Raw genomic sequence first — 25,756 nt, 5'->3', positions numbered from 1 at the left:
AAAGGTTGCCGGGCAGATCACCATCCCCGTGGTGTGACCAAGGCACGATTTGCAGGAGTCTTCCCATAACAGCTGCGATAGGGGAAGCCATCCCGAAGAAGGAAGATATATATATATATCACTGTGACTAGAAACCTTACAGTGACTCTCTTTAGCGATGAAGAATATGACTAAGAAGCAGAAGTAATTGGGCATCGCGAGCGCTACTCTAATTGCTACTTCTGCAGAGCTCCTGCTATCCGAACTGTAGAATCGACTACCAATCTTCTCTGAGACATACGACCTCCAAATGTGTTAGAGTGCACTCCTCCCTTAAAGGCCAGTAACGCACCCTCTAATATTTAAATCCAGTACATTTTGACATACGGAAGTGTCAGCGCTAAGTATCGACTCTAAGTCCCTACTTAGAGTCGATACTTAGCGCTGACACTTTACTTTCAATTAATTTAACGTAGGGACGTTAATGCGATCTTCCAGAAAAATTACGTAACTGATTAACAATACTTAAAGGAAACATTTTTTTACCTGATTGAAGCTATGTACCTACTTATAATTATTTAACATACATACTTTAAAGCAATGTTAATAAAAATAATATCGATAGTTTAAAAAAAGTAATAATAATAGTTATTGCAGTAAAAAATAGTGCGACTCTTATCCTTATTTCGTAGGTTCGATCCCCGGCTGTGCAACAATACACTTTTGCATTAGCGCATTTAACTTGCTAGTACGGTGAAGGAAAATATCGTGAAGAAACCGGAATACCTTAGACCCAAAAAGTTAACAGTGTGTGTCAGGTACAGGTTGAACACCTACTTGCCTATTAGTAAAGATCAGATTCTCAACTCTCAAACAAACGAATTGATTACAGGTTTTGCCATTTCTTCTTGCCCGCTCTCCGCCATTGACTTCCGAAATGGTAGAAAAAGTAAATTTAGAATTTAAATTTTTTTCTGATGACGTTCATAAGTGTACTCAGTTTTCTATATGAATAAAGTTAATTTGATTTGGTGTTTATCACGGAAAAGATACAAAAATGTAATGCCAATTGATATATATATAGTTACGAGGGCTTAACGATTGTAAGTTAATAGTACCGACTAACGATACACAATTTAAAATAACGATCCAACACACGACGATACGCTCTCATAAAATCTCAATAATTGATTTTATTCGCCGGGCATAGAATCTTAATCCGTTAAATTAATTATACCATATTAATACTCAACCGATCTTTTTATTAAATAGCCAATGTATACAGTTATAAACATCAAAACAGAAATGGAAAGCACATAAAAGTAATTTTGGATTATATATGAATTTTAGATATAATAACAGGGTTAGCAGGTAGCATCGAGAGTGTCCATGGGCGGCGGTATCACTTAACATCAGGTGAGCCTCCTGCCCGTTTGCCCCCTGTTATATAAAAAAAAACTCTGAATCTCTCTCAACTGATGTAAAGTGATACAAGTGACCCATGGACCCTCATCACGTCCAGGACTGGATACCAAGGGCTCGCGAGTGCGTTGCGGCCCAATACTCCAGTGGGCAGCCACTTTCACCTAGTGGTTGTGCGCGGCAAAAACGACATCTAGGTGATACGTGTGGAATTTTGTATCCTGCCTCGACGTCCGATGGTGAAACTCAGTTGTTCAGAAATAGCAATACTCTGTGGCTCCCACTCCCACTTTAAATATTTTTCGTATCGACATCTGCACTCCAGATATCGAAATTGCATACAATTGTTACACACTACATCTCCTCCCGAAGGTAATCAGCCACAACTTTCCACACATAGGACTCTTATAGGCCGTTGCTTACATTCTATCAACGTACATTTCACGCTTAAACCGATGTGACGCTGTCACAGACCTGTATCAGCGCTGGCTATCTGACAGTTTGATTTATAGCCCAACACTGATAACTCCATACTTAACGAATGTAGCAATTATTTGCATAAATATCAATGCTTGAGCAACAAGACTATTAATATGCGACTAATAAAATTTTAATAATACAACAATACAATCGCTTTAGGAGTCTCTACGGGATGCTGTTGGAAACTGTAACTTTTTGATAGGAAACTAATTAAGAAATGTATCCTCTATTAATAATATTCATTAATTTAATGTATAAACTAACTGCATGATTATCGAAATTTTTTAATCGACTTGTGTATACATGATACCCTAATGATAAATAAATGTGCGTGAGTACTAATTAAAAAATATTTTTTTTATCTTTCACCTTATTCTACGTTTATAGAAAAAAACTATACTAACAATAGAAAAAAGGTATTTAATACATTAAAAGTTTTACTATAACGCATTATCTTGTCCAATAAAGTTTTTTAAATATGACAAATAAATTTAACATAATTAAAGAAATGGACATTTTTAATTTTAAAATGTTGATTCTGCTAACTTCAGGGTGTCGGTTTTTTGTGACAGAATGCGCGCACATCGTTAAAATATGTTCTCATATTTTTTCCCTCACGCGCCAAAAGAAGTACATATAACTTTAATAAATAGTAAATATTTCACAGATCTTTGTATCTGTTTCACGAACATTTGTCATTGGCATAGATGGATCAGCCTCCTGTGCCTGACACATGTCGTCGACTATTTATGTCTAAGGCAAGCCGTTTTCTTCACGATGTTTTCCTTCACCCTTTCAGCAAATACTAAAATAATTTATAGAATCTCGAACCTCATTACGTCGAAATCCTAAGTCAAAAAAAATCTCTTCCCTTCCGCCTAACTTCAGCAACTCCAGCAGTTAAATCATATGTATCTTAGTTCTTGTAAGCCGAAAACTCGCTAACTCGATTTTTCTTTTTGTCTTTGACATTCGAGTTATAGAGATTCCACTGTACCAATGATGGGCAAGTCATATTTCACTACAAGCCTCGAATTTTACAATTAAATCTACACCTGGCAACACTGCACTGACATGAGGTGGCTGACGGAAGATGTTATTTCGGTAACAAGGGTCTTTAAGTTTATAGAGCATTAATAGGTTCAACGATCTCGGCTACATTCAGTTTAGTAACAGCGCTGTTGGCAAGGAATGTAATAGACATACTCCATGACACAATGGCCAGGCCGTACCGTACTAGTACGATGTACATACTTGTATTTATAGTTCTTTACGCTTGTTACTATTGTTAATTTATTAGAACCATCAAATATACAGTATTTAAAATTTTCTTAACCAAACTTTCTAACTTTGTTTTAATTTTTTTTTATAAATTTTTATTATTACTTTCACGTAGTAGTCACTTAGTAGGTTATTTTCACGTCTTATAATTCGATGGAGCCGGCTGCACGCACGAAAAACAAGACGCATGCGGCGTTACCTCTGTTCAATTTAAGGCAAGTGCAAGGCAAAAATTTACATAATTGTATTTATGCGTACAAATGAATGTAACTTGATCAATTCAATTGTGATATCCATTTATTCCATCTCTATACATATCCATACAAAATATCTATCAAACATATAAATTTAAAATTTTCCTTTGAAAAATGCAACCATTCCATCAGTATTCTTATGAACTTGTCACATTCAACTATCGTCAGTAAACCGACTTTACAGACAACCGTTTTTTCTTTAGCTTTAGTTAATTACGAATAATATACCAATTGTTGCAATTTTGTGTTATCAATTTAAGGTATTGAAAAAATTAATCTTTTTCGAGATGACTTAAAAAAACAAGTTGAGAATGATCGGCTCTGTACATCAAGAACAAACAAGGTATATGGCGAGAGAACGTTAAGGTATTTTGTACCGCGGCTAATAAATGAACTACCCGATATTATATAGCTTAACGTTAACATAAAAAGTAAATTAAAAAAACAATTTTACATGCACTTGTCGCCTCCTAACAAGACTGCTCTTACATTCATACAAACCACGGTGGTTTTTAAATATACCCTGATATAATCCTAATCAAATATTATTCTGTAAAATAAAAAAAATATCATGTAGATTTAAAGAATTTAAAAAATAGCTCCTATGCAATCTAGAAAAATTTCTTACACACAAAAAAACTAGTCTCACAAACCACTTAACAGATAATGTTACCAGAGGCAATATAAATGTTGCGAAGACGTTATTTCTTCTACAGCAAGTAAAGATGCCCTAACAAGAATGTACATAGAACATAAAATGTCTTTTTCTAGAAAAAAATAACGATAAATCCGCGCTGCGAATGGACATAAAAGAAACACGTTTCGAGCCGAGTGCAGTCATAAACTACTGTATTTATGGAGACGTAGTGTCTGTTATTTAAAAGAAGACATTAAAACGGTGATGCACGTTTAAATAGAAAATAAATGGTAATTATTACTTAGAATTCAGATCAGTTTGCGAATAACAAAAACCTACATAATTAATTAATTATAATAAAATAAATTTCACAAACGCGTGATGTATGCGTTTTATTTATCAAGAATGGACTTGTTGACTAAACAGTATATTTCATTACAATTGCCTGTCATTGCAAAGAGTTCCGAAAATGTCTACCCGAGCCAATGCGTAGCAGCAGCAGGTGAGGGTTGACAGTCGGAATAAGTTGAAAAGAAAAGAAAAAGAAAAGAAAAATTGCAATGCATGAATCATAAAAACTTCGTGGTTGGTTGTTGGTTTTTTCTTTTTAACACACATTGTTTTGACAGTTGGGAAAGAACGCACGAGTGAGAAAAAGTTAAAGAAAAAGCACGAGTGTGTAATAGCCCTCATCCCGAACGTAATACGTCCCTGCAATACACCACTTTTTGAGCAACTGTATTAAAAAAGTATATTTTAATACAGTTGCTCAAAAAGTGGCATATTGCAGGGAGGTATAGCGTTCGGAAAGTGGGCTATTACACACTTGTGCTTTTTTCTTTGCCATTCCCGCACTCGTGCGTTTTCTTTGCCAACTGTCAAAACAATGAGTATTAAAAAGAAAAAACCAACCACGAAGGTTTTATTAAAAAGATTATAGAAGTTTTTATGATATATGATTTCTAAATATTATAATAATTGGATTCAATAAGGTCGATTAGGTTTTTTTCATTTCATATCAATTAAAAAAATATTAAAAAGAATTTTATAATATATGCAAATACGTATTTTTAAAAAGTTTACTAATAATTAGATTCTATAAGTTAGGTTAGGTTTATTATATTTCATATCAATAAAAAAAATATTAAAAAGAAAAAACTAACCATGAAGTTTTTACTAAAAAAAATCACAGAAGTTTTTATGATTCTTGCAAATATTTTAAAAAGAAGCTATAGCTATTTGTTTAAATATCAGATTTAATGATTGGACTCAATGAGTTAGATTTGGTTTTCTTTCAATAAAAATAGTCTACTGAAGAATTGGCTGTATGGGCCAAGTTCCCTTTGCCTACCCAGAATGGGTGAAGAAAAGAAAAAACAAGCTTTGCTCATATTCTTTGCGGTTGGCGCCATTTTCCAAAAATGTTCTTTCGAGTTGAGTTATTTGTTGCACAAAATGAGTAATTTCGACGATATTTTATTTGAATGTATACCACCCGAACGCAGTATAATTGCATAAAATGCTTCGGAGAACAATTTACCGGGAACATATAAGTCGCTACATATCTACGTGTAACAAATTTATTCCCTAGAGCGAAGAGAATAAAAGCAAATAGTTTAATGAAATTGCTTAATTTTTTCGCAACTGTATTAAAAATAGTCGTTCAGTACACGTGCGGTACCGTCATTGCAACTTGTTCCGACTGTCAACCCTCACCTTCGGCTGCGCCTCGGCTCGGGTAGACATTCGTCGGAACTCGTTGCAATGACAGGCTTTCCGCACTTGTAATGAAATATACTATTTCATTACAAGTGCGGAAAGCCTATCATTGCAGAGTTCCGACGCAAGTTATGACCTAATCTATCTCCTAGTTGCGTTTGATCCACGTCTTTTTGGCCACCATTTGGATATACAATCACTTTAAGTACTTATTGTAATTTTTGCCACCCTATTTCATTTTTTGCCAGTCATCATTTAAATCCAATCGGCCCTTAACTGTTTTGATCTTCCGTTGCTTCTTTGTCCTTTTGTCGGCCATTCGGCGACTGTTTTTGACTACAACTACAAATATATAAAATACCCACGCTAAACGGTCAACAAATAATAAAATATCGAATTTCAACTGCTACAGAAGTCGACATTTACTAAAAACGTGTCTAACTAAACATGATCAGAATTCCAACCAACGAATTAGCATTCGAATTGGTCTCTAATAGATCCCGACTATTCGATGGTCACGATGAGCTTACATCGTGACGCGTGTGATTCATACCTTCTATATAAACAGTGTAAGTGTGTTTAATTCAATATTATGTATTATCTTATTGTAATTATAAAATGTAACGTATGCAAAAACCTTGACGTCAACTTATATTTCATGTTATGAAAATTGTTGTCAAAAAATAATTAGAATTTGATGAACATTTTCGATATACGATACAGGTTTGTTATGTTTGTCATTAATCATCAATTAACCTAGTACATGTGAATGTCCCATGAATCGTGCTGCAAGGTCGTTGCACCAGTAACTAGATGAATAGACAGCAATTGAGGCGTCTCGGCTCAACTCAGCTGACGGAAATAACTGAACGTGTCAGGTGAACGGGTCACTCGTCCGGAGACTGACCATTACAATGGGAATGGGGCAGTTTCAGGGTATAAGCTCTTCAAACGTATTACAATGTTTTCTTATTTAGTAGCTAAACACAACAACACACGTGACAAAACGTGTATATGGTGCAACCAACTAGCTTAATTAGCTGTTCAATTAACAGCCTAGTATTTTAACTAAACCGCGCCGTTTAACTAGCGGCCTGAAAGATATTCAGCCGTAGCGTTAATAACATTGAATAAACTGGCTGGCTATTGCTACTATTCGTACGAATAAAAAAGATGAAACATATGACAGCGTATATAAATAACTATAAACACAGCAAGCAAAAACAATAAGTCACATTTGAGCTCCAAAAAAATCTGACGAGAAACTAAACATGGTACAATAATCAAAGAGCGAGCATCAAAATCTACACAGTTACTAACTCATGACAAACGCAGTTAATCAAATTAGAGCTGCCATGGCAGGTGTCAACTGAGACGCGTGTACTCGTAAGATAAGGTGATAAACATGCAAATTATGGCCAACACATATCTTTTCAAATCATCCAAAGTTTGTCGTAGTTCTCTATCCATCAATCCATCATATAAAATCAGAAAGGCTAAGAGGCTGATTGCAGATGATTAAAAAAAACTTGTGCGTACTTATGTACACGAGAAGTATAACTTCTTGCGCTAAACTAGATTAAAGTCTTTTAATTTTTTTAGAAAAACCGCCACTAACAATAGAAACATCTAAAATGTTGACTATGACTTCAGGGTTTTTTGTGACGGTGTGCGCGCGCATCGTAAAAATTTACTCTAATAACTTTTTCCTCCCGCGCCAAAAGAAGTATAACTTCAAAAAAGTTCTGTATACAGTTGTAATAAATGGTATAAAAACTTACAAATATACAATAAGAGCAGCGTGGCGTTACTCGCCGAATACCGGACTCTACCGGCGTCTCATCTATACTTTACACTGAGCACAATCTGAAAAAAGGAGAAAAAAATATGTAAAAATATTAAATTATTTTAAATAGCATAAGCGATCGTGATTTATGCAGGAAGCTGATCACCCACTTGCCTATTAGATTGACAAATGATCACGAAACAGATACAGAAATATGAGGCCCCGGCCTTTTAGGTCAAAGGTAGATTGTAGCCCCACTGATTTTTATTGCAACTATTCATTTAAAAAAATCTCACAGCTTAATTAACCTTAGCACAAAATATTTTGTAAATCGAAATGCCAATTTTCAGACTATATGAGTGAGTGAATGAGTGCATGCTTTGTATTTGTGTGTGTATAACTGAAGCCTGTGTGATGAAATCGGCTTGAATTAGTTACATTAAATATCTCATAGTGTTTTAAGGTTATCTTTTTGAGTTACGATACTTGTGCTCCATTTCTTAGCAGAATACTATTTAATTATTTGTGTATATTATTATTTCCAAAACCACTGTTATATTAAAAATGGCAACCTAAAAAACTTACCATCGCATCTCCACACTAACGTTACGAAACGTCACTAAAAAGCTTTAACTTTTGGCCAGACTTTAAAATCTTGAAAACATAAAAAAAAATTTGTTAGGCAAATTCCCTTTATAATATGTTGGCATATAAAGTGCTCGATAAATCCGGATAAAAAGGTAGTAATTACGACATCTACATAAGTGCTCCGGCTACCGGATCCACACAATGAGCGACCTTGGTCATCCCTCATCACACCCTAGCCGATCCACCTACAAACTAAAAGCAACCTTGCATCTGTCAGATAAGATTCAAATTACGTTATTGACGTGAAGATTAGGACTGGCTTAAGGGAATGAGGCAGCTGCGTCAACTAAGTGCTGTCACGTTGCAAAACGATCTTTTGAATATTCCAAAATTCCAATAGCTACCCTTCTATGAGTTTATTTACTAAGAATTACGGGCTATCTCATGGTACTAAAAGGATTCACAATTAAACCGTGACACAAAATGGTTCTGTGGATATGACAGAGACTCGATGGCGTAGTTTTGCTCTTTTGCGAATTTTGTAAACGTTTTTGACATTCATAAGCATGCCCTAAGACGCATCTAAATTGAATAAATGAATTTTGATTTGATTTGATTCCATGGAGAAGTTTCTCGGAATTGTTTTAGAAACCAACCGGGTAATTATTTGCTATTATTAATTATTACATAATTATGAATTTACAGTGTGCATTCGAGGATTCTTGGCGGACTCTATTTCTTCTATGTAAAGAGTCGTCTCTTGTGTGCTCGATATTGCGATTTGCGGATTACTCGATTGTGTTTTCCCATTCGGTTCGTCTCAAGCATGTTATTCTATATATTATGGTTATATAATGCATTTACAATCTAAAGGTAAAAATGTAACCCCATTTCTGTAAACTAGATTAACAGAGCAATGACCTACGCAAACCATCAACTCAAAAAGCCAGCGCATAATTAGCCGTGCTTAATATTAATACCATTGCTAATTGCTTAAAAAAATACATTTGCGGGATCTCGACTTTTTTGTCGCCATGATAAGTACCGTGTTACATTTAAGATACCACATAAAGGTACATTAATAAGGTATTAATCGGCGTTAAACAGTAGTTTTTAATAAATACATTGTCTTGGCCATCGTATAGAAACACAATGTATCTCACAACTATACAGGTGGCCAAAATGTCGCGGTTCAAACAGGGATGTAGATTTTTTCGAATTTTATTAAGAATTAGTAAAACAAGACAATTTTCTTAAAAAATGGTAATTTATTTTATAGAAGAGGGGGCAAACTAGAATGAGGCTCACCTGATGCTACATCGGTTCCATTGATTAGAGACTGAATAAATTGACACTTGACTTTTAAAATTATGTTTCTTATGTCATTAAAGTTGCACTGCTGTACAGAGCGAAGAAGAATACAACAAAATTGAAAATGGACCAGCCGTTCTGAGTTAATAATATATAAAGCCGTAATATAGCTAAATCGATTGTATTGTATATAGATTATATATAACATAACTAGTAACTACAGACCAGATCGTTTTCAAATGAATGTTGGTTCATTCATTGATTTGGATTGAATTATTCTGAAAAATAAAACATTGGAAAAAGAAAACCAATTCCTTGTTTTATATAGATTAAAAATACTCTGCCCGTATATGTTGATCTGAAGTTAAGCACTACATATTATATATGCAAAAACATTTTTATGTAAAAGAAGGCAAGAGGCAAGTGGCAGAAGGCAAGTGCGTTGCAGGCCTAAAATATTTATGTTTTACCACAGATTAGGACACCACAAAATCAAACAAAACACGAAAGCACGTTAGATCACCTCAAGGATTCAAACTTTCTATACCAAAGTACCTTATTTTCCACCATTGTGTTCAAAATGTAATAAAAAGTGTAAAAAAGCTAAATGTAGCACGACCCTGATAGCGAGATAGTGATTGCAACTCGACACGCGATCAGCCGTTAACGATGTTTAGAAAGTAACGCAAGCCATTGATCATAATTATGTAAACGAATTTATGAATGAATAATGTATGCGATTTGAGGATCATTTCAATAATCCTAATACTTGGCATTGATTTGCTCCAGTTCAAAACATTTGTAACTTCACTCAAACGACTATTAAAAAGCGTGGCTCAATCTTGACTTGACCTGGTAGTAGGTAAAGGTAATTTTAGAATTAATGTGAAAAGATGTTTTCTATTTACGATCATAAGCGTACTTGGTTACTTATATGATTTAAGTAATAAGTTTGATTCATATGCAATATATTGTTTGTTTATAATGAATATTATAAAAAAAAAATTCATTAAAAAAAAAGAGATTAAAAATAACATGTAACTATAACTAAAAGTAGTAAAAAAAGTAAGTAGTACCTAATTACGAGGCAAAAGAAAAATTATAAAAATGATTTTTAAATAAATTTTGAGATTGAGCTAGTCTGATATCAATTGGTAAATTCCCTATTATTATTACTACTTAAAAATGATATTTTTCTCATTTGATTACAAAAGGCAACGGTTCAGTTATTAAGATGCCCTCGCCCATGGACACTCCAGATGACAAGCATTTTATCCAATATCGGTAATATTGAAAATAAAATGCTATCACAAACCGGTCCCAAATCAGTATTCAAGCTGGCCTCACTGGTTTCTCTTAATTAATAATCAATTGACTCTCCTACAGATGCTATGTGACCAGTAAAATGTATTACGCTCATTATAATGTTAACATGTGAGACGATTTAATAATACTTATATTGGAATTTTACAACGCTACAGCTTTTGCTCATTCAGGCTTTCTTAGTTTTATTAGCTCTCGATTTCCTAAATCGTGGAGGTAAAAATAAAATCCTCTATTATTTAAAGTAGTGTTGCCCAAAATCGGTCTTGGTCTTGCAGTCTTGGTCTTGTTCTTGCATTTTTGCAAGACCAATACCAATACCAAGACCGCCTTATCGTAGCAAGACCAATACCAAGACTGAAGCCTGCAAGACTTGAGCAAGACAATACTTAAGCCTGCAATACTCTTGCGTCTTGCAGTTAGGACAAAGTTAGGACATAGTTTGAGCGTTATCAAATTTCTTTAACAGATTTTCAACTTTATCGCTAGAGAATTAAGGTTCAAGGTTGATTGGGAAAATTTGACATTCTGCGAATAAAGTATTGGTCGGTCGGTGTATTATATACCTACATATTTGATAATTTACCGACAAAGACGCCGCGGTTTGCAACAAGTGTATCACAGCATTTGACACTGTTTGAGCGCCGCATTCGCCGACAAAGAGTACGGACAGAGGCACACAAAATTGTTACCTATTTTGGTAGGGTTGGTACAGGAGGATAAAATTAAATGACCGTGAAGATGTCTAGCAGTAGGTAGGTATAAATTGAATGCTCTGAGTTTCTTGTACAAATACATTCTCACACTGGCTGTCGGGCGAGATGATAATTAATAACTAAGTAGGTATTGCATCTATTGAATTGCGATTATTTTGATTTCGAAATAATCATTGTTAATATCGGTAAATGATAGATAGTGAGTGATATACCTAGGTACTAAAGTGTGAGCAGCAACATTGAAAATTGTATATGCCATGTCAGTGCTTTCGTTTTATTAACTTAAGTTTATTTTAAAAAAGCTCTCAAGTAAGATTTAGAGTTTACTATTCAATTACACACAATAAATTATTAAAAAACAAAAAATTATGAAAAATATATTAAGACTGAGTACTTAGGGAATTAGTAGAAAAAATATTCTATCGTGGATACCTAGTTATTTAAAAAGTGATAAACGTTGTGTTTACTTAATTTAATTTTTCTGTGCTAATGCCAACATTGACAATCCTACCAAAATAGGTAAAAATTTAGTCCTAGACTTTGTGTTGCCGCCGTCGCGTCGCTTTCATGTCAAAGGTCGCCGCCACTGCCTATGGTTCCAAAGAATAAAATAGGTTTCCGGGTGCTCAGAACGGACGTAGATTATGTTGTCCTCGCAAGGAAGATTGTAGTCGTAAGGATATTATAAAAAATTTTGTTATAATAATATACCTAGTTTATATTATTATTAATACCTATTATACCTTTTTGAAGGACATTGCACTGCAAATTTAGAGAAGTGGGTGATTTAAACAAACTTGAAACGTGGAAAAACTCCAAATAAGAGCGACGTCATATTGCTTTACGCATTTGGTTTTAAAATCACACATTTCCAAAAATCGAGATTTGCAGTGTCGGTTTATCAACTTCTATCGTATCTACTCTAGTAGCTAGTAACCTCCATAAAACAGCAGGCAACGTATAGTTCCAATAAAGGAACATAATAAACAATATTATTTGCATAATTATCTACACTTTATTTTTGCGTAGGCACAAAACCTATCTGATTTTGATTCTGATACTTCTGTTTTTTAATCTTTCAAAGATTTATTCTATCTATCAAAGAATTCCGCATTTTTCTTTATCGGTCTTCGGCTTGTGTGCTTATGAATATGAGTTTTTATTTCAATTTCAGTCATTTCTAATTGAGATTCGCTTCGAGTCTATCTTATTTATTATTCTTATTATTGTGAGTTTAGCCATGTCTGTAATAAATAAATAAATAAATTCTCACCCATTTACCTAGCCAGATACTCTAAATTCTTATTGCTTTCGGAGTGAATGTTTACAATTTGACATGAGTGACGAATAAATAGCAATAGGCTAATAGGTATTTACAAGTCTTGCGAGACTTGCGAGACTCTTGCTGCAAGATCAAGACCAAGACCAAGACTGAGAGCGCAATACCAATACCAAGACCAAGACCAGGTGTATTGACGCAAGACCAATACCAAGACTGGTCTAAGTCTCGTCTTGGTCTTGCATTTGGGCAACACTAATTTAAAGCACCCGTTGGCCGTACACTCCGTATCCTTTAAACTTATAGTTCACTTTCAAAGGGAAAGTGATTTCACTGGGTCAGTGCTTTAACAGCTTGGTCTACCTCAGACTGGACATAATGTGATCTTTTAATGATATTGAAATACCCACAAATCAAATCATCATCGAGGCAGAATACGAATAATATTCCACCCGTATCACATCGAAGTCCGTCGTTTCACAACTGAGCTATTTTGAAGACAGTTTTTGCAACGCACCACCATTATATGGAACCAGCTGCCCTTAGAACTGTTTCCGTACCATTTTGACTTAAGGTCCCTTAAAAAAAGGGCGTACCAATTCTGAAAGCACTCGCGAGCCCTGTGGCATTGAGTATCCATGGGCCGCACTATCACTTAACATCAGGTGAGCATACTGTCTGTTTGCCTTCTAAAAATAAACATACATATCTCTCTATCAATTTATAGGCAGATCACAGACAGACGTAAACATAAGTATATATTTTAAAGAAAAATAGTTATTTAGTAAGTTTGTATAATGTATTTTTGAAGATTTTGCCGCCGCTTGACGATTGGATAAAAGGCATATCATTTGTACTTAAATCACTAATAAAAGATTGATTGTGTTTTGCTTTTTCTGCGATTTGGAATTCGAAAGGAAAAGATTTAGCCAACGGAAACAGATTAAGATAGAGCGAAATCCGGATTCCGTTAAAACCCATGATCCTATTAGCCTTGCCATTGGTATGTATAAAGCTTTTCGCTATTTTTGCTGGAATAAATAAAAATCTATTGCATTCTGTAACAAATTCACATATCCCCAGGTAATATGGACAAATAACATTTTGATAGATTGTTGGCCGCCCATAGACATCTCAGAGTGCTTCCGATTCACCGATATTTTAAGTCTTTTCTTACATGACTTTAAGGTCGGGTTACAACAACAACAACAACAACAACAAAATATCTTTATTCATATTGGAAAACAAGTACACTAATCGTCAAAAAAAATTAAATTAATTATAAATTTACATTTACTACCAGTTCGCAAGTCAAGGGCGTAGAGCGGGCAAGTAAGACTTTATATTTTTACTATGTATTTGAGTCTGCACTCATAGATAGGAGGCGTAAGGGAGTCAGTCCCGTATCTCAAAATCGTATTGGATTCAACGATAACTTTACGTTAAGCCAGGACTCTTTGACAAGTTGTGCACAGCTATTTAACATTTATCTTGGACGTCACATTACAGCGTAATTAGACCAACCGGGATAAATATAAAGAAAGCATATATACGCCGCATACAATACACTAGACACTGGATGCATCATGATATATTAACATTTGACGGTCAAGGTCGCATAATCAATGCGCGTCGCAAAACAGATAAATCTTCCGATACGTACGACGATAAATTGTTACCAGTTATGGTGTAAAGGAGGTCTGTTAAGGAAAAGGGACTGTAAGAGCATGGGTTTAGGGTTCACATTGGCTTGTATATAAGTGCTTGTGTATAAGTGCGTGGGCAAGAGTTATTTTAATGGCACTCGGTTGAACTCAACAAACATGTTATTTCGCTATTACAACTATCTCCCAGCGCTGTGAATAGACAAGTGAATTAGGAAGTGAATGATTCTGTCAGGTCATTACTATTAGTTGGTATGAGGATATGAAAATAATATATTAAAAGGATCCGATTATTTAATAAGCACTTAGGGAAATACTTGTTATTTATTTATAAATCATACAGCTAAGCAAACCTGTTATAAAACAAAACACTTAGACAATATACAGAGCCAAAACTGAATACATAGATAATCACAGTACTTAAATAAATAATATATATGAAACATAAGTATATTATTATACAAAAAGAAAGAAAAAAAAAACAAACGATTATAACAACGAATTAATACTTAATGTTCCAAAGAAAATCTAAATTGTTACTACTAAACAAAGCCTGTCATCTTTGGTGAGGTGGAAAATCTCAAAATCATCATAATTAGTGTCATAGATAAATCCCGAAACATTGGCGTTGTTTGGTTATTGAAGAACTGGGAACCCTGACTCAGGAATATTATATTCCCCAAATCTTACACATTGTAATGCACATTTTAACTTTTATTTTTTAATCTTCAGTCCTAACCCGCCTCTTATATATGTATAATAATGAATCAATAAACATATCATGTTGTAAGAGATATTAATAAAGCAGCCATATTTAACTAGTTTATACAAAAAAAATATTATATTGAACAGTCAATCTGTCTATATAAAAGTCAACACTCCTAAATATCAAGCGCCGTGTTTCTGGGAAAATTAAACCACATTTTCCTCATTGGCTTCGAGAACGAGATAAAAATAGTAGCAGAATGTATGTTACTTTTTAAGCCCACTGATTATAGTGGACAAATAATAGCGGCAGAATTATCGCCTTTGTAGGTCACACCAGGTCATTTCGTTAATCCAATTCATATGTTCGAAAATTATTATTTATATCACGCTACCAATTTGATGATATATGTATGTATAGAAAACTAGCACTGGTTCTAAACTTCTATTACTATGAGTCAAATAAAAACGAAGGAGCTAAAATTATTTTTAACATAAGAGAAACTTTCAACTAATATTAAATAAATTACGTTAGAACATAAGTGATTTTCCAGATCCGGTGAGCAAAACTAGACCTCCGCTAAAGATATAAACGGAAAATTACATTATTAACATGTATTTATTTAAAATACTTTACAGCCTATCTAATAATACAAAAATAATGTTTTTAAATCGAAACGCCAATTCAACGTTTTACAGAATAAATAATATTATACGTATACTTACATGTATATTATATACAGAAAATGCGGGTAGGGTGTGTATTTGAGTGTCTGTAACTGAAGCCCTTGTTAAAATAGGCTTGATTTAGTGAATGTCTGATAGTGTTTTAACGATCTCTTTTTTGAAAGAATTGCGAGGAGAATTGAATACTGAATAAGTTCTCCACCGAAAAAGGGACAAATTTGACCTATTTTAGGGCAAAAAAAAAATGCTACGTATTTTTCAAGATTCCGAACCAATTCATCAGGCGGTATCACAGCCTGCTTGCCCCCTATTCTATAAAAAAAATCAGGAAAAACTTATATACTTAAGTAAATTACGCTAGTTATATAAACAAAAATAATCAGGTTTATCTGACTCTGAACTTGGTGTGAACTTGGATTTCAGTATAGAGCGCCTAACCCCTTAAATATCAGACAAAAAAAATCTAGCATCAAGCACATAGCTCATTACAAAAACTAATATAATATACAATCTATTTAAGTAGTTATATTGTGGTGTGGAGTGTTAGTGTTCTCTTCTTATATATTATTATACTATTTTATTAATATAATATAGGTTATATATAATAAATATTATATTATAGGAACATATAAAGCAGATGACGCCTTTCCTAAGATTTAATGACACTAAACAAAAAGCGCTCAAAACGTCAATTTGGGTTTATTTTACTTCAATTCTTTCACCCAATCTATTAAATTTAAACAAACGTATCAACAACCGGAAATCACATATAAAACACTGTATCATTACTATGGGTTGGAGCAATCAGATCGGGTAGCAACTAGACGAGTTGTGAGAGCTAGTCTGCACATTCCACTCTATATTTGGTTGCAAAGATATCCAGTTATTTAGCACTAAATAGCTGACAATTTACTTGCAAGACACAGAATTTCAGAAGCTTGGAATGACAACATTTCGGTAATCACGAACCACATAATTTTATTGAGAAATAATCTCTGGGAAAAGTTGCCAAATCGAATGAGAAAGCCCAAGATTTACAAATTTTCTCCGAATTATGAAACTAATTTGTTACATTTACATTAAGTTACAAGTATATATATATTCACTTAAAGCCTTATTCGATTTAGGGCCTTTCAAGAAGAGAGGGTACCAGGCCTACAATGCACATGCGACCCTTCTGGCGTTGAGTGTTCATGTGGTTATGTTATCCCTTAACATTACGTAGGCCTCCTACCAGTGCACATGCCAAGCACATATGCTGAATGAATCGTAATCATAAATTATTGTTTGTTTGTTCACAAATTATTACTTTTTTGGTTTATGTTTTATTACTACTTAATAAGTATTTAAAATCAGTTAGATTTAAAAAAAAATACTTATTCCATATTTTACTTTTTTCCGAAACACCCTTTATTAATGTGGTTTTTATACGCCAATTATAAATACCAAAACTTGTAACAAAAATAATATTTGTAGGCAACAGAGCGTATTACTTTAATTTGTTCCAACGATCTGTTGATTTAACGATATTCGAGATAAATACGAACGAGGTCAATGTAAAATTAATACGTAAATATATTAAATCTAAATCTAAAAATATACATAATTCCATTACAAAATAGAAGTAAAGAAAATACAACCTCTATAAAAAAAATAAAAAATACGATGAACGATTGTTTTTAACTGTTAATATCGTTTTGGGATGTAGTTAACAGACTTTGAACTAATTTATTAGCAATAAAAAATTAAGTTGCTTTTGTTTCATTCCAGTTGTCTCCTTTTTAATGCACTTATATTATCTGTTTCCTATATTTTGATTTTCGGTTTTAGCTTTGTATATTGTCTGTGTTTCTTTAATATGTGTAATTGTACGATTGCTTATAAATAAACAAGCACCACACAAAAATGAATTGAGTTAAAACATATTTTATAAAGAAAAAGATAAAACCCAAAACGTATTATCACTGACTAAGAGAAGCATCATACCTGGAATGAGTCGAAACACGAGAGTACCAAACTTGTTAATATATTTCTAGCTTGAGAGGTTTAACCACAAGATACCGCAAGCCAATCATACTCATTGCCAAGGTTAAACATGCACTTTTTGTTGAAATATTTCCATCCTAATAAGATTGAATACCAAACATAATTTACATGACTTTGAACTTGTTGTTTTTTTAGGATATTGCAGCATTCCTTCAAAAAGGTAGAATTCCCAAAAATCCACTACATTTTTATTTTCCAATTAGGTGTTATACGTGGATTTTCTGGACAGTTTTTCTACTGATTTAGTTTTTGGTCTATTAAAAAAAGAGTGACGAACTGTTTATCGCCAGTTCTTCTCGTCCTTTCATTTGAGAACTGGCAGTAAATGTAAAATTAAAAGCATTTAATATGTACTTCTTTCTTGACGTTCATAAGTGTACATTGTGTTAGCTAAGTAAATGTTTTTCTTCATTTAACAGTACTTAATTGATATATTTTACAAATATACGAAAATCTTCCTACTTATAATCTTACCACCCTTGTTTATCATGCTCTTAATGCGATTTGAGTTTCCATTCAGTTTTAATTTTTTTATTTTCTAGTTGCTTGTTTTTTTTTGCCTTTCTTATGAACTAATATAACTGATATGTATGTGTGTAAAATTTGTATCATATTTTCTTGTATAATTGTAAGCATACACGTTGGTTTAGAATTTATAAATAAATTAGAACCTGCTCAATATACCTAGAGGTTTCTATATTGAGCAGGTTAAATAATTAGCCGCAAGTCATAACCAGTTTAAATCGTGACTCTCCCGCATACTTGTCGACTGATGATGAGTCGTTTTGAATACGTACTAATTCTATTGAATCGATTGCGATTGTTTCACGAGCCTATGTTTGTTGAAGAAAAATGATTGGTGTAATTGCCTATCTGAATTTGTGCTCAATTTGTTGAATGAACAATGATTGAAGTAATAACATTTTTAATAACATTGTATTGTATCGATTTAGAGCCGTGCTGGCCTGGTGGCTTTAGAGTGCGACTCTCATCCCTGAGGTCATAGGTTCGATACCCGGCTGTGCATCAATGGATTTTCTTTCCATTTGCACATATAACATTCGCTCAAACGGTGCAGGAAAACATCCTGAAGAAACCGGCTTGCCTTATGCCCAAAAAGTCGAGGGCTTTAAATAAAGTGATAACTGCAGCCCCTTCGGCCTTCCGCTATTTTCTTCAGGCCTCTTCGGAAATACTGATTCTACAAAGCGGTGTATAGCCGAAATTACCCTGAATTGTGGAGAGCCGGTTCGCTCTTACAGGTAACATCAATATAGTTTTCATAGTTTTCAGATGTCAAATGACATTGCAAGTAGAAATCTTTCATCAAAATTCTCATTAAAACATTCGCATTGAAACCATTCCATTACAAAGTACTTCTTACGTCTATTAAGTAATTGCATTCTAACCAATGCGCAAACGCACAACGCAATGTTGCGTGCCTTAGTTAACGCATCGTGCTGTTAATTACCGAGTAGGCTGAATTGCGACCTCGTTACGGCTACAATGGTGACTAATCATTGAACAAAAATATGCGCCGACATTCTTCTGAGAAAACAAGTGGCGTTACAACCTTTCAATTCTGAGCTACCAACTTGAGATTTCAGTTACCAGTTCGGCATCGAGAGCCTTCTGTGCGAAACACACGCTGCTCACGATGTTCTCCTTCACGAACGAGTGTTGAACGCGCATATACATAGAAAGTCCATCAGTGTACAAACAGAGAACCAAACTACGAGCTCAGAGGTCGCACACTGAACTACTACACCGACACTGATTTTTCCTCTGAGAAGATTATCATAGCTTAAAAGTTATTAAAGTAACCTAAGCCTTTCTAAAAAGTATTTTGAAGTCATAGCTTCTTCTTTCTTATGTTATGATAACTTTTGATAAAATAATGATTCAAATTCATTTTAATAATTAGGTGTTTATATTCGTACTAAATAATATAAATCGATAATTTTTAACTTACATGGTGGTTCTAACAAAAACCACCAAAAGTCCACTTATTTGTATCAATTAATTAACGTCACAATATGGCTTAAATATAAATTAGTAAATAATTTATAAGTTCGAGGTATAGACCAAAAATAAACGAAAGAATCTTTAACAGAAATCAACGTTTCAAGTGATTTTAAGAGCTAGTGTGATATGTAAGACAAGCGTAAAAACTAGAAAATAAACGTTAAAGAATTTCTTATATGATACAGATATGTATATGTAACATACAAGAATACAAATCATTACTAGTAATAATATTAGTTTAGATTAATTAAAATCTTACCGTATCACGATTAAATTAAAACAATCACAGCACCAAAAACACGCGAGCACAACGAGTGTACTAAACTAAAATTCTCGTAGCAGAAAATCGCACCGGCAAGTAGTTCCGGTCAAATTTCAACATCCGGATATAATTCGAATTGCAAAACGCCGACGAAGCGAACAACTACTAATATGAAGCGGATAATATATAACCGTTTTCCTGAACTTGTTGAAATCAGCGGGGTCATCGGAGGATATGTTTAGTTTTTTGTTTAATTGGAGAAACCAGCTTACACAATATATGTTTGGAATTGTAGATCGAATTATTGTAATAGCACATATCCTTTTGTGTACGAAAAAACACAAATTTGTTGCATTTGACTAAAAACAACTTTAATATTTCCTTAACAAATATTACTAAACTTACATTGAATTCATATTGGGCATTTTAAGTTTATTATTTATTTGCGCAGATTTACTTAAGTAAGTATAAGAAATCTTCACCACACTTATACCATAATATTCTTCACAAGCATACATTTAGCTTCGACTGGACGTTTAATGATTAGAAATATAAATAATATATTAATCTTATAACTGCTTCGTATGTATTTTCTTGGTTAAAGAAATAAATTTGAATGTACTTATTATAACATTTCTTTTTTCATATTCTGTGTAACTTTATTTAGAAGTACAGTAATGAATGGACAATACAAATATATATAACTAATCAAGCTGATCTTGAACTTTTAGGAAGGCAATAACGTTTATTAATAAACTTCTTAGTTAAAACAGTCATTTGTAAATAGACCCAAATAACAGTCCCATTGTATAAATCTCAATTAAACTCTAATTAAATATATCTCAGAGATATCTTAACGATTTCATTAGAACATTCTAAATACGTCGTTAAGACGCAACTTCGGATGTTACTAACTATAAAATGTAAATATAAATATCAGTTATATGAAACACTTGTTACTTATAAAACAAGGTACTTAATTAATGCTTATGTTTAAAATTAGAAAATACGTTCCCTTATTATATATCAAATAACATCGAAAATAATGCGTAAGTCTAATCACAGCTATTTTAAATCAGTTATTTATGGTAAAATTACTACTATAAGCAACACTAAATTGTGAACACTGTTGGCCTAGTGGCTTCAGCGAGCGACTGTCATACTAAAGGTCGTAGGTTCAATCCCTGGCTGTGCACGAATGGACTCTCTCTAACGGCAAAGAAAAATATCGTGAGAAAACCGGCTTGCCATAGACCCAAAAAGTCACTTACTTGCCTATTAAGTTGACAAATGATCATTGATATTTTAAATAACTACTTACTAATTTTAAAGATAAAATTCTAGATTATGTATCTCAAGATGTGTTATGAAAGTAAACATTCCGATAGTACGACGGATTTGCGTAATATATAGTCACATAAATCAATTTGCATAACAGGTGGCCGATGAATTTTATATTTACCATCGTACTATCGAAATATTACTCAATTGGCTGTAGCGTATTTTACAACTGACATATATAACAAGAAATAATTTGTTTCATTGTTGGAAGTAAAGTTGAATTAATAAGGCGATAAAAAACGTAAACTTCAAATGGCTATTGAATTGGTTTCATCACTTTCATTTCACATTGAAAATAAATACGACATACATACGAGCGACAAATATCTTAATAACTTAGGCATAATAACGATTATAAATATATATACGGGTAAATATAGACACCAGAGTATTACATATTTTATGTCACGGAGGTTTGCTCTTGGGGGTTAGGAAGGCGTAAGACAATCGTTCATTACATTTATGATAATGGCAATAATCTTCAAGGGAATCATAAATCATACCAACGATATTTTCAACTAGGTGGTGCCCGCGAATTCATATGCGCATTAAATAATATTTGTCCAAATAATGTAGCGTGAAAGACCTATTTTATCTACTTTAAATAAGTGAAGCGCAAATGTACATTTAAAACAAATTATCAATTTTTATTGTAGCATGGTTCACTAATATGGCATTCACATAATACATAGATATATACTGTGGCGGGCTTTTATGTGGGACTATTTAAGATAAACATTACCATCATACATTACATAATATGTTTAACGCTAGCGGTTTGGCAGTACATTGCAGAAGAGCTCGCAGATGGTAGAGTTTTTCCTACTTACTTGATATTTTAGACAATGTCTTTATAAATTGTAGCCAATGTGTTATTCTGGTGTATAAGCTCCATTATTGTAAAGTTTCATTAAAAAAATTTAGTTTTTACGTGAAGGAGAAACAAACATCCAGCCATACTTACATACTTTCGCGTTTATAATATTAGTAGGATGATTTTTTTGTGGCTCTAGTGCCTTCACAAAACAATTGCCACCAGTCAAGGTAGCCTTTCGCCCTACATAACTGCATCTATGGTATGCAACTATTCAGTTGAGGAATTGGTTACGGTCAACCAAAGCAAGGCCGACCGCGCCTTGCTCATTGGTCACCAAATACCGATTCAATAATTTGTATTGTTATGGTCAATACATTTATTGGTATTCAAATTACGGATGGTCATTGAACTTGTTGTGATATTTGGTTTAGTAAATATTATTTAAATTCTTTTGAAAATTCTGACAAAATATCAATATTTACTTCAGTTATGGGAAACTAAAACTAAAGTTAAAAGTAAGCTATATTTAGCTATTTTACAACAATGTTACGAGTTACAACAATGTAATTTATTGATAATTTTACTTTATGACCAAATAGGTGATAAACCTCTGTGCTTTCCAAATGAAAGCAAAATACTGTACTGTTCTTTAAGTATACAAAGTGACTAGTTAGAGAGAATGTGGAATTTACCCAATATCCATAATCACCCTAAATTTAAAAAGGAATAAAATCTCATTACATATAGTAGTATAGAGTCACAGATCGAAAGGTTGTGCTTTTCAGCATATTTATGATGTAACTAAAAAATCATATTGACTTGTCTATGTATAGACTTGTCATAAAAAAACGTAGTAAAAAGTAGTTTCTGTAGCAATTTTGAATATGAATTAAGCTGAAAGCTTTCTTTGCAACATCAAAAGCTAGCAAGAAATCAATTTTAATGTGTAGCTTTTAAAATCTCATAAATAATTGCAAATTTATAACAAGATGCTAAGTGTGAAATGGTCAGGAACAATTTATCATAATGAGTGAATTGTAATTTGTATAATCTTTCATTGTTATCATTGATAATAATGAGTTAATTTCTATTTATAATAAATTATAGCCTTGGTTATAATTTCCATTTAAATTCATAGAATATAATAAACATTAACCTAATTGAACAGGTGGTTCAAAGTCTATTAGAATTATGTGACTGATAGAAAAAGGTAAGTATAATAGTAAAGCCTAATTTAAGATCTATTTAATTTTTAACCCGTAAGTTACTTACATCAGTAACTAATCATAGTTCCGTGTGCATTGAATAAAACTGACAACATGCTAAAACAGTATTAATATTTAATAAACATGCTATTGGATTTAGCTTAGTTAAAGATTTAATAGAAAGATACTACATAACTAGATAGCATATACATATTTAAATTATGTGGAGACTGTGGGCTGCTTTGGTATTGAAATGTTTTCTCACCTCTTCATTGGAATAGAACTTATTTCTTATTAAGAATATATGTTTAGTTTTCTGATAATTAATTCATATAGATATGGTGTGTTACATCATTTTACATTACTTGACGATAATGAATACAAAATTGTTAAATGTGCTAGTATAAATGGCAATGGTAACACAAAATATGAGTAAGAAAACACAAATGTAGCAACCTTGAACTGCAGAATTATGATGATGTCAGTTTATGTACACAAGTGATAATTTTCAAATTAAGAAAAGTGAATTTTTATACAATGAGTTGTACTGTATGTAAGGTATTGTGACTCACCAGAGGTTAAAAATAAGGGTTTGTGTCATTTATAAATCAGCAGTAAGTAATTCATATAGTAATTTTATAAACTCATAACTTAATGCAAAACCAATTAGAATTCAAACTTGACAAAAGTATAGTTTTATTATGTGGTCATTACTCAGTAACTGTGAATCAGAAAGTTATTATGCAAGCAGTATCCATATAAGATGAATTTAAAAATGTATTTATGAAAGTCTTAATAGTACTTTAATGCACTAAATGTAGTCGAAAACACCACTCACCTTTCAAATATGTTATAATTTGGCTTTCAGAGGGAAATAGAGCATGCAATTATATCAACAATTAAAGTTTGTACTTTTTACGCAGAGATTTAGGGGGATATAATTGTAACTTCTATCTTATATTTAGACCTATGTAGACGTCACGAAGAAAGGTATATTATCAGAATTAAACGCAATCTGCTTCAAATCGCCGTTATCTCTCCGGTCTTGTACAAGTACTTCGACAATCGAGTTCGTGGCGGAAAATCAGTATAAGTATTCTTAATTAAATATCCCTATTTATTTTAGCAACAAAAAGCAACTTACTTCAGCAATGTATAAATGTGTAAACAGCAACTATAATCCAATATTAAACTGCGATCACTACTCTGATCCTATTACTGTTGACGGCACAAAAACATTCCACGAAAATTATTGTGATATATCTAGTCAACTTCCATTCACCAATGCACGAAAATTGTTTTCAATTTGTCATTTAACACTATACCACGAAATTAAAGAAACTTATATTTTTTGTGAAGCTTAAGCAACAACCACAAACTTCTTTACCAACTGACTGACGGCCATAACTGAAGATGTTGCCATTATTATCAGTCACGTTATTTTTCTGCTCACGTGTCGATGTTACCATTTCGAATTCATTAGATTTCCCGATATTCAAAAAATTTTTTACAAGTTTTATGAAACTTAATTCAATTCACTAGTCACTACCGTTCTTTCGTCTTAGTACCGCTATAATAAAAATATTATTCAAGTTAATTCTACATTATTAGGGTATTAAGAAATAGTATCTGATTTATAGTGAGAAGCTTTTATTTAGGTGAAATTAGTAACTTTAATTATATATAGCTACTATATATTAATGAAATAATACGTGTTACAATAACACAACAACTAATAGTCATGTAAAAATTTAGAAAGGTGCAATTAAAACAGAGACTTGTAAAGAATATTATATTTAATTTTAACAATTCCATCTTAACTAAACATAATATTGCAACAATTTGATTTTGTATATTATAGGCGTACGAGAGTAGATATATAAAAATCCCTTACAAGTTACAATACATACAACATTCTTACCGTATCGTATTGGAAATGCAACAAAGTCCTAATAAGTTTCAGAAATGGAGATCCTTCATATTTGTTTAAATAAAATGTTTTGTAAACTTTGTATAAAATATTTTAATTCTTTAAAAACCTTAGTGATTATAATAATTAATTGTACTTACTAATCAATGAAAAAGTAAATCACTATTGAATGGCTTCTGTTTATACTAATAGGCAATATAAATCATGGATAGATAGATATAAATCATATATATAATATAGGATAATAAATATTTGATTCAGATGTATGAGATATTTTAGTGATAGCAATAATTTCATAA

The 25,756-nt window shown here is 32.7% G+C and overlaps 1 protein-coding gene across 1 annotated transcript in view; it reads right to left on the bottom strand.

Moving 5' to 3' along the window:
- The window catches only part of LOC110996841 (protein kinase C and casein kinase substrate in neurons protein 1), an 84,112-nt gene extending 59,161 nt beyond the window's left edge, over positions 1-24,951 (bottom strand). The window contains exons 1-2 of the mRNA XM_022264707.2: positions 24,672-24,951; positions 7,554-7,638 (exon numbers count right to left, since the gene is read on the bottom strand). The gene's annotated coding sequence lies outside the window, so the exon portion shown is untranslated. The remainder of the gene's footprint in view (positions 1-7,553; positions 7,639-24,671) is intronic.
- Between the last annotated feature and the right edge of the window lie 805 nt (positions 24,952-25,756).

The sequence above is a fragment of the Pieris rapae genome, chromosome 16 (assembly GCF_905147795.1).
Source record: "Pieris rapae chromosome 16, ilPieRapa1.1, whole genome shotgun sequence".
Taxonomy (NCBI): Eukaryota; Metazoa; Arthropoda; class Insecta; order Lepidoptera; family Pieridae; genus Pieris; species Pieris rapae.
Note: the sequence above shows the minus strand (reverse complement) of the source record. Positions and strands in the feature narration are given on the sequence as shown.